Genomic DNA, 11,490 nt, shown 5'->3' with positions numbered 1-11,490 from the left:
GACAGGGAAACCGAGGCCCACACAACTGCAAATATCTTTTTTGCTCTAGAACTTAGACTTCAGTAAGAAGAGCACAGGACCAGAGCAGGTGTGAGAGATGAGGTGACATTTGGCTGAAGCCAAAAGGTTATTAAGCAAAAGAATGGAATTTGTTGGCTCTGTGTGTTATTTGTGGTTTGCATTTGTTCAGGTTGGTTTGTTGAGTGTCACAAATAGAGGGACAGGGTTGAAGACCTGACCAAAAGGAAGGAGGACGAGCAGGGAGCGGACAGAAAAGTTGGTGCTCAGTAGAGAATGGAAGCTCCTGAGTACCCATCCAATGGCAAAGGGCACAGGGACCGCCCCAGCCGGGTACAAAGGGGATACAAAGATTGCCATTTTCTCAGAGGGTGTGTGTGTGCCCTTGGCTCTCAGGGAGGGAGACATCCCCAGCTCAGCTGAATCCTTACTAAGAAACACTTTTCTTTTGCTTTGATCATTTTGTTCCTTTTCATTGTATTTAAAAGTTAGTGTGTTCCAAAGAGAGGAAAAGGCAAAAATAAAAAGACAAATGAGCTGAAAATAAAAAGACAAGTAAGGTGGATGCTGAATGAGGATAAGTTTCAGTTATTTTCTCAGCAACTTGGGTAAAAGTAGAGTTGGTATCTCCTTTTTCAATGGCCTTTAAATGGGTGCTTTCCTGTCATTACTGCAACCTTATTTCATGCCATTGTAGAGGCACGTCTGGAATGACACAACAACAGCAAATGCTTCTGGAGCAGAGACATTGCTTGGAGAAAACTCTGCCCTGCTTTGTCTGCCTTCTCCAGCCACACTGCTGTCACCGCAGAGACACAAGCAGGTCTCCTCTGTGACTTCACAGCAGACACATTCCGCTGAAGGGAGTGGCTGCAGCACACTGTCCCTTAGCTGTGCCCTTTCCTGAGGTGTTCCCAAGGCCCCTCTCCAGGACAATCCTTAACCTGGATTGTGTTCCGTGTCTCTTGCTGCCAATTTCCTGCTCAACAGCCCACCTCAGTCACCTACCCGTTTGGACTGTGCTTTATACCGAGCTAGTCCTGCCAGAAAAGCAGCTTTAAACACACCTCTGAGTAGGCACTGATCCAGACAAAGCACATCCACTCCCCTCTGCCTAGGGCCAGTCCCCTGTACATCTGGCAGCCTGCAAAATCTAACACCCCGTCAGGCTCCAACACATTGTTCCAGCCCAAAGCAGTAATGCAATTTGTTGTGTTCCATCTGAAGGAATTCCTGCAGATCCTTGGCCTTCAAAGGCCAACGCTGCCACTCTGCAGGGAATTCTGTGACCCCGAGCATTTGATGGTGACCACACCAAAGCAAGAGGTGGCTCCTTCAGCAGGAGAATGGCAAAGGGCAATTTTGGGCCTCTGTGTCCCCAGCCTTCCTCCCATTGTTTTAGCAATGGCAGCTGCACTCCAGCACACCCCAGCAGCTTCAGCAGAGGGTATTTGTGTTGGCTTAGTGCAGATCAGGACTCCCAGTCCACCACTCCCAGCACCTTGCAATGACAGCAGGACCTGGACACTGAGGCATTTTGCTGGAGGCAAGCCTGTCACAAGCACACACCCTCTTCAAACTTCATGTGAAACAGAAAGGAAAAGAGCAGGAAAAGGCTACCTTTGGGCGAGTCTCACTCCTGTCTAGAAATGGGCCAATTCTGGGCAGAATACTCCCCCCAGTGCTGGCCTCCTTCTTCCTGCTGAGAAACTTCTCCCTCTGGAACTTAGAGGGAAGCAGCTGAAAGGCAAAAGTAAACCAGCTAGAGCCTCAGAGTTGTGCCTGTTCAGAAAGGCTTTTCTCGAACAAGTGGCACTGGTGAATAACTTGTGATCACAGCCACTAGGACATTCCTGGAAGCCCTGGGAGTTTCCAGCTGAAATACTTAGCATCAGTGAATTAATAATACAGAGTGGAACACACATACTCCAGCCATATGGCTCTGTCCCATTGGCTTCTCCATGACTGGATGGGACATGGTTGGGGATTTCTGCTCTTTGGGCATTTGTTTCCTCTTACGTTTCATTGGATTGAGGCAGTGACCTTTCCAGGGAATGGGGAGGAGCTCTCAGAACTGCCTGAACTCCATCCCTGCACAACGCTCAGAACTCACAGCAAGGAGATATCGCTGCTGGATGAGTCCAAGAGATGCAAGAAAGGAACGCTGTACCAAGAGTGAGGTGCACAGCAATGTCTCTAGGTTTTAGTTCTCCCTGTTGATTGTTTTCTCTGTCTGGGCTGACAGAGCCCTCCACAGAAGAAAACAGAGGCATCTCCTTGACAGAGCCTCAGCAGTGGGGCATCTTCAGCCAAGTGAGCTGCAGACAGCAAGGGACCTTTGCGGCCCTGGCTCCAGCACTGCCTGCAGGCCTGCATCTGTGCCCACACAGTGGCTGGGAGAGAGCAGCTGCTTTGGAAGCTCTTCCAGCTGGGACCAGCCGTGGCTCTCAGGGCTTTGGGCAGAGTTTGAGCTTCCCCCCACCAACACGCCCAGGTGCCCAAGGGCAGCATGGTCAGAGCAGCACCGGTGAGTGGTGCCCAGCCTGACAGAAGGAATTCCTGTGGCACAGGGAAAGGGACAGAACACATGCTCAGGCCTTCAGCTGTACATTGGTTTCACTTGGCTCTGCTGGCACAGCCAGGCAAGACACAGCTGAAGCAACCCACAGTGTTCCCTATTGCACCAGGACAGCCCCAGCAACAGCAGCACAGCACAAAGGGCTGGGCAGGGGCTCTGCAGCTTCACAGCACTGCTGGACAACAGGGGCAGGGAGAGCAGGGACACCAGGGCAGTGCCAGCCTTAACACAGCCCCAGGGGGTACTCACAGTATTAGGCTTCAGCCCTTCCCTGGACAAAAGACGAGGGGTCGGTGTCTTCTTTGGCAATCCAGACGCCATTTCCAAGGGACGGTGTCGCAGGTGAGCGACAGTGCCTCAACAAAACTGGAAGGAGCAACAATGGAACTCTGAAAATCCACAACCCAATTCATGGCAGATTCAAGGCATATTCTGGTGCTAAAAATCTTACATTACTTGAAAGTAGCTAAGTGCTTGTTTGGTGTAAGTAGCTAGTATAATTAGGCATCCAGTTGGACTTTATTTGAACTCTATGGCTACCTTGTGCAATTCAAAGTTAGATCATACTGAAACCTGGAGCTAAAAATCTGAACATTAAAAGCAGTTCGAACAGACAAAGCTGTAGCTTAAATATTACTCAAAAATTGCTAGAGTGGGCCTCCTCTTCTTTAGGCTAAAGCACCCTTGCTCTCTCAGCTGCTCCTCACAGCTGAGAGACTAATGAGAGACTGGAATGTTATGGCTAATGGCTTAAATATCATTATAAAGGACTTTCTGCCCATTGTGACAAAACTCTATAAAGAAGCTGCGAACACCCAAGCCCACCCCTCCCTGAAAATGCCTCCTGACTGGAACTTGGCACTGTGAGTTAAGCTGCCTAAGGGAACTTGAGACAAGATCAAGGTGACACTATTGTCCCATTAGCTCAGGTCTGGGGACAAGTAAACAAGGCTGAGGAGTAAAACCTATCCACAACAAAGCCAAACCCAGCAGCTGTCCTGAAAATCAGCTCTGTCTGGGTTCAGGCTGGGGAAGTCAGAGCCACAGACTCTTCTGCTGAGGCCAGGTTTGCACACAAACCTCCCAGCAAAGACCTCCACAGTGCCTCCAGACCCATTCCTGAGGCCTCGCACCAGACGACTGCAGGGCATGCAAAGTAACACAGCAAATCTGAAAATCCAGAACCCAACTCATGGCAGACTCAAAGGATATATGGGTGCTAAAAATTTTATATTATTTGAAAGTAGCAAGAGACAGTCCAACTTGCCCCACTCCTGGGAGGTACCTGGGCAAGGTATCCCCTTGCCCAAATCTGCATTAATCCATTGAAGTCTTACATTTTGCCAGACCTCACCACAGAGAAGACCAGAAGAGGATTTAATGGTAGGCCAATGGGAGCCATGGAATGGTGATATTTTCTACTAAACCTCTCTCTGTCACTCTCTTTCTCCTCCCCCCCTTGCCAACCTCCAGCCCCCTCCCACTTTTTCTTTTCTTTCTCTCTCTTTCTCCCTCACATTTACTGTTCCATAAAATCCAGACCATTGACTTTGGCATATGGTCTCCTTTGCACCTCAATACAGAGGCAACTCCCTAAAAATTTTAAAACCCAGATGATAAAAACCTACTGAAACTTGAACAGAACTCATTCACCTTTAAGCAGTTTAAGCAGTTACTATAGGAAAAAAATGTATATACTACTATCTTTAGAAAATGTTCCCACTTCTTCCTGGTCAAACCACCACAACATGTCACTGAACTGCTGCGCCAGAAGACTGGCATGATCACATCCTCTATTTCCCTTTGGCATTCTCTTTCAGAGCACAGATGAAACAAAACCAAAAAGTTCAACTTTAGTCGGTCTTTACCTTCAAGTGAAATTCAGGACTCCCTAGCAGACACCAGTGTTCTGCACGCTGCTGGGCTTTTCGCAGAGGCCAATGCTCTGCACCTTTAGCAATTCTCTACGCCGACAATTCACCCGGCGAATGGCCCGGTGCAGCCGCCTGCAGGAGCCCAGGCTGCGCACACCCAGCCAGGGCCGCGCTCTCAGGCAGCTGAGGCCGCGCCGCTGTCACAGGCGCTGAGGGCCCGGGCGCGGTTACCGGGCAACCGCGGCGCCGAGTGCGGGGCCGGGCCGGGCCGCAGGGCTTTGCCAAGGACATTGGCACTGCAGCGACTGACTGCAGTTTGGGGCTTCCCAAGAGTCTTTCTGTAACCAATGAAAGGTTAAAATGTGGTGACAAAGGCACCTATGCCAGGTCTGTACATTGCTCTTTGCAGCACTAGTATCCGACCCTGGCTGGAACAGCAGGAGGGGCTGAGGCAGCAGGGAAGGGGGCTCAGCCTGGAGAAAAGGAGGCTCAGGGGGGACCTTCTGGCTCTGCACAACTCCCTGACAGGAGGGGACAAGAGGCTGCTGCAAGTTCAGCCGGAGCTGCCTGGCTCCCCCTCTCCTCCCCTGCTCCACCTCTTCCTCCCTCCCTCCTCCTCGTCCTCCTCCGCTCCCGCAGCCCTTGCAGCCCCCGGCAGGGGCGGGGATGGAGCCGGGACAGGTCCGAACGCAGAGAGGCCTGGGGGGATGCCAGGACTGGGAGTGACTGGGCTGTACTGGGATCATCCTGGGAGCAGCTCCTGGGTGACTGAGTTCTACTGGGATCATCCTGGGATCACACTGGCAGTGAGGAGGAGCAGCGCGATGGCTCCAGCGCTGGGGCTGAGGGCGCTCCTGGGGGGCCAGGGGCGAGTGGGACCCCCGGCACGGGGACCCTGAACCGCCACTGCCAGCACCGGGACCCCCCTGCTCTCCTTAGTCTGCACAGGGACCCCCTGAATCCCCCTGTTCTGAACATCAGGTCCCGCTGCTCCCCTTTTCCCGGCCATCCCATGGCTCCCAGCCTCCAGACTTGGCGTAGGCCTGACTCTGGGACAACCTGGAACGCCTTGGTCTCCCATTCCTGCCTTTCCCAGGCACACCTTTCTGCAAAAGCAGAGACAGCCTGAACTGCCCCTTCCCGAACATCCCGGGTGTCCCCACTCTGGTCCCCCCTTTTTGGGAAACCCTGGACTCCCCTTTCCTGGGCTCAAGGAACCCCTGGAACTCCCTTCTACCTCTCCACATCCCTGCCCACCCCCCCCATTCCCATGACTCTGAGACCCCCCTGGCACCCCCATTGCTGAGAACCCAGACCCCCCTGCATCTCTTCATCGAGCACCAACGCAACCTTTTCCCAGCCCCCCGCCTCTCCCAGCCCCCAGCCCCACCCTTTTCTCTGGCCTGGGACCAGAAGTGCAACTGACTGAAAACAAATGTGACAGAAAGAAATAATTTTGCACCTTTTATTTACTATTGAAATACAATTTCCTCCCTTTCTCACAAATCTCCTCCCAGTGTCATTCAGCAGGGCTGTCAGAAAGTCCTTAATTCTGAGTGGGTGTTCCAAGCTGCAGCCACAAGGAAACAGGGAATGGGGATTTTCCTGCTCCTGGGAAGTTTGACATCCTCAGCTGAGGAGAGGAGGAGGCACCAGAAGGAAAGGGCAGCTGGGCTTCATCTTTCCACAGGGAAGAGGGGGGGGAAATCTCTCATCCTGTCTGCAGCTGCTCCCACAGGGATGTGAGGGCTGATCCCAGAGCCCTAAGGGTCACAGTCAGGGCTGCCCTCAGGGAATGCTTGCCTGGTATTGAGGGGCAGCGTGGGAGCACCTGGATCTTGGGGCACCCAGCTGCCCCTCATGTTTGGAGGTGCCTGAGGAGGGCTGGGATGATGCCAGGGACATCCTGCAGTGACATTCCCTCTGTCCCGCTCTGGGTGAACTCAGTCCCAAACCTGACCCTGATCCTGGTCTCAGTCTCATTCCATGTTTAGACACACTCACAATTCTGTATGTAATCTCATCCCAGTGCCAGACTTGTCTAGCCCCAGACCCAATCCCAACCCCAGCCCTCAAGACAATCCCATGTCCAGCCTTAACCCCAATCCCAGCTCTAATCCGAATCTCAGCCCCAACTCCAAGCCCAGCCCCAATTCCAGCCCCTTCCTAAATCCTCAGCCCCAAACCAAATCCCAGGTTCTGCCGTTCTGGGGGTTTGCGGGTGTCTCTGTCCCTCTGACCCCGATGATGTTTGGGTGGGGTCACACCAGGGCTGAGAGGGACAGATACCCCCCGGCCTCCCCAGGTGTGAGAAGGTCGGAGAGCCCCCCCAGCCTCGAGCACCCTCAGCGGTGAGAGGGACACAGAGCCCCTGGTGCCCAGCCCTGCACAGGCATTGCCTGAGGCCAGAGGGATGGAGACCCCCTGAGCATCCCCTGGGCTGAGAGGGACAGAGACTGCCCTGAGCTACGCCCTCCACACAGGGGTGAGAGGGAGGGAGACCCCCCAGGCATTTCCTGGGTGAAAATGATGGAGACCCCCTGGGGAATGCCCTGGGGTGACAGGGACAGGGGCAGGGACACCCCCTGGGGAATGGCCTGGTATGAGAGGGACAGGGGCACCCCCTGGGGAACAGCCTGGGGTGACAGGGACAGGAAAAACCCCCCCAAACGCCTCCCAACCATCCTCCAGTGTGAGAGGCACAGAGACCCCTTGAGCATCCTCTGGACACTGGACAAAATAAACTTGGCAGAAATCAAACTTGACTCTGAAAAATCACTTTGAAGAATATATGATCTTCCCACAAGTAACTGGTGATGAAAGCGCAAACAAATCCCAAACATGAATAAACTGACAATCCAAGCAGTGATGTGGCAATTCCAATATTCATTGCTTCCTGCACAGCTCCAGCTCAGCTGCTGGCAGGTTCCAATAAAAGGAAAGTGGAAATTTGGCCCAATACAGATTATTAAAAGGAAGGGAAAGCTCTGTGTAGCAGTCACAAAGGTGACAGGGATAAAGAGAAAAATGATTGTCACATTTGGTAAAGCCCCCAAGCCTGGGAATTGAGGACTTATTTGGAAATTTATCTACTTAAGCTGGGCTTCTTGTGGGACTTTTAGCCACCTCGCATTCCTCACCATGGGGTGACTGAACCTTGTCAGTCTCACTGGTAACATTTGCTCTGTTTCCTCCAGAGATTTTAACAACTTTATAAGGAAAGACAGCAAATTATTTTCTTTACACTGGCCACCCATAAAACCCATTTTCCTCATAATTTCTCCCATAAAGAAATAAAACTTTTATAAGCTCCATAAGCTCCCCAGGAGGAAGGAGGGACTGTGTCCAAGTTTCCAAGAGTTCTTCCAGAAAGAACCACAACCTCGTCAGTGGAGGGAGCCATGCTGTTGTCAAAGGCACTTGGGGTCAGAGAACAGAGCCTAAACACACTGTGCAACACTAATGTCACAGTCTGGTTGTGCAAATTGTTAGAGAGATTCCTCTGCCCCAATTAAGATGTTAACGATACCAAATCCAAAATGGATTTTATTGAACAGTAAATGTGAGGTAGAGAGATGGAAAGAAAGAGAAAAGATGAGTGACAAGGGAAAGAGACCTCTCCTGGAGCAGGGCAAGTGTGATATTGTCCTCTGTGTGTGGGGGTTTTACAGCTGAGCCAGTTTGGGTAAGGGGGGTGGTGTTCAGCCCCTGATCAGGGATTACCCCACTGTTTCAGGTTGCAATGCAAGATGTAACCAAATGCATGTTTTCAATCACCATCTCCATAAACTGTTAAAAACAGGTGGGTCAGTGTTCTTTATCTCTTCCATGACTCACCCCTGATAACGCCCTCCAGGGGAGGTATCTTCTGTGAATGGGCCATTGAGTGTCACTGCAGGACTGATAAAATTCCATCATCCCATTGTGGGATGCTCTGCCCAGGGGGAGGGACCAAGCATTCCTACCTGGATATAAGCTGAGGCTTGCTACAACCAGGAGCAGCTTGCCTTGCCTACTGGATTCCCAGAGGACAAGAGCTCTATAACCACTACTGGACCTCTAGAGGAAGACCAGACCCTTCTACAGGATCACTGCTTTGACAGAATCACGTTCATCACTCCAACAGGACTGCAGCCACCATTTAATGGGACTGAAGCCAACACCCTGACCAACAGGGTGTCAGGTTATATCCTGACTTTGTCAGTTTAAGGCAGTGTTTCTATATTGTTGCCTTGATCTTAGTTTTCTTTTAAATTGTAATTCTGGTTTAGACCCTCCCCAGGTTTGCCTTAAACCCAGTGCAATGTACTCATTCCTTGTTTTCCTCCCAAAACAGGATTTCCCATCCCCAAACCTTTGCCAGATGGAAAAGGAGGCTGTGATGAACAAGAAGAATCCCCAGGACACCCAGGCAGGTGAGGAGGAAGTCAGTGCCCCTTTCCCCCTCTCTCCTGTTCCATCTCCCAGCCCAGCATGGCCCCTGACTGCAGGACAACCCTGCTGCCAACACCATCATACCGGGGATGCACTGGGGGGATCTCCTTCCCCTTCCCTCTGGCACGGAGGCAAATCCCATCCTCTCCTTGTCCTTTCTCCCTCAGACAAGAAGATGAGGATGGAGACCAGGGAGGAAAATTCCCTGTGGAAGAACCTGGAGGAAGAGGCCGTTATGAGTGACTCCAGAGCACAGGAATCCAACGGGGAGGAAAATCCCCAGAGATCCCACAGGAGGAGGGGCTGCAAACCCAGCCCAGGGTGCTCTGAGGAGGAAAGACCCTCCCTGAGCCAGGAAGGTTGACAGAGCTTCAGACAGAGCTCAGAGCTGGTGGTCCATGAGCAGCTTAATGATGGGGAGAAGTGCTACAAGTGCTTGGAGTGTGGGAAGAGCTTCAGGCAGAGCAGCACCCTGATCCGCCACCAGATGATCCACACTGGGGAATGGGCCTACGAGTGTCCCCAGTGTCAGAAGAGGTTTTGGACCAGCTCCAGTCTCCTCCAACACCAGCAGATTCACACAGAGCAGAGGCCTTTTCCGCTGCCCTGAGTGTAGGAAGGGCTTCAAGAACAACTCCCACCTCAACAGGCACCGGCGCACCCACACTGGGGAGAGGCCCTACCAGTGCCCCACCTGTGGGAAGAGGTTTCAGAGCAGCTCCAATCTCCTCCTGCATGAGCGGATTCACACGGATGAGAGGCCCTTCCGCTGCCCTGAGTGCATGAAGGGCTTCAAGCAAAACTCCCATCTCATCACCCACCAACGCATCCACACCAGGGAGAGGCCCTACGAGTGTCCCCAGTGTGGGAAGAGCTTCACCAGCAGCTCTAACATGACAAAACACCAACGGGGTTCCACTAAGGGAAGCCCTGTGAGTGCCCCAGCTGCAGGAGGAGCTTTGTGAACTGCTCCAGCTTCATCCCCAATGCAGGTCTAACGTTGGGAAGAGCGCGGGTGATCCATGTTCCCTATGATCCATGCTGGGAAGACAACTGCCCCAATACCTTCTCCTGTCAATGACATGGTGTAGAACTGAAGAACATGAGGGTCTTTCCATGGCCCTGTCATTACATTCACTCTCACCTCAGGTTATTGCCAGGGGCAGGAAAGGGACTCTCTCCCTGAGAAGAAGGGTGACCTTTCCAGGTGGGGGAAATATGTTGCTGGGAAGAGCCATCCAGTTGTGATTTAGTTTTCCCTGTAAACAGTTTTATTTATCCCTTCTCTGATCCATAGTTTTTCTGTTCCATTTGTTACTTATCTCGTTGCTGTTCCAAATAAATTGTTCTTATCCCAGCCTGGGACCTTTGCCTTTTGTGCTTTCCATGGGAGGCGGGAGGGCAGCGAGGGCATTATGGTTTTAGCGGGAGCAGGAAATTGGGGAATCACATTCCTGAACCCCGGCCGTGGAAACCGAGCGTCCCAGCTGGTCCCAGCCCTGGTGGCCATGGCAACAGCCTTGGGAGCGGGTCCCTGGCTGGGGCTGTGGGAACCTCTTCCCTCTGGTGCCCAGGGACAGGAGTGGAGGGAGTGGCTGCAGCTGTGTTGGGGCAGGCTCAGGTTGGATGTCAGGAAAAGGTTTTTGTCCAGAGGCTGCTGGGGCCCTGCCCAGGCTCCCCAGGGAAGGGTCCCAGCTCCAGGGCTCTCTGAGCTCCAGCAGCGTTTGGACAGCGCTGCCAGGCCCAGGCTGGCATTGTTGGGGTGTCCTGTGCAGGGCCAGCAGTTGGACTGGAGGATCCTGATGGGTCCCTCCCAGCTCAGCCAATTCTGTGGTTCTGGGATCCCGTGAGCCTGGGGATGGGGCTGCAAATGGTTGCCATGGCAACGGGCTCTGGCTGCAGGCCTGAGCTGGTGTCCATGGCAACCACCCCATCATGGGGTCTCCATGGAGCTGCCGAGGGACTGACCATAGCAACAGGGGGCTGCTGATGGTTGCCATGGAAACTGACCATAGCAACAGGGCCTGGTGATGTTTGCCTGCTAAGGATCAGATTTGTCACAGGTCCTCAGAGAGGTTCCATGGGGACTTTCCTGGAGTCTTCAGGCTGTTCCAGAGCTGGAATGTCACAGGCAGAGACAGGGGCTCTATAGAGACCTCCCAGGGCTTTCTGGGGATGGTAAAGAGCCGTGTGCTCAGAGGCAGTCACAGCCATTCCATGGTTACATCCCAGGGGACCTTGGGCTGCAAAGTCACCGATCTGTCACAGGCACTCACGGGCGCTCCATGGTGACATCCCAGGAGTCCCCAGGCTGCCAAAGAGCCAGGATGTCCCAGACACTCAAAGGGGATCCTCTCATGGGCACAAAGGGAGCTTCAGGCAAAAGCTTTATTTCTTTATTGGAGAAACTCCTCCTGATACGTGAGGTGCAGATATTCCACGAAACAGCCACCATGGATCCTCAAACTCATGCAGGGCCCCTAGACGTCTAAAATTCCTTCTATGAGAGGAGACTGGGAACGGCTGTATCCAATCCAAGCTCCAGTCTTTGTCAAAGGTGTAAAAGATTGGACATATGAATTGAAC

Source organism: Ammospiza caudacuta, chromosome 10, assembly GCF_027887145.1.
Source record: "Ammospiza caudacuta isolate bAmmCau1 chromosome 10, bAmmCau1.pri, whole genome shotgun sequence".
Taxonomy (NCBI): Eukaryota; Metazoa; Chordata; class Aves; order Passeriformes; family Passerellidae; genus Ammospiza; species Ammospiza caudacuta.
This window is presented reverse-complemented; position numbering follows the sequence as displayed.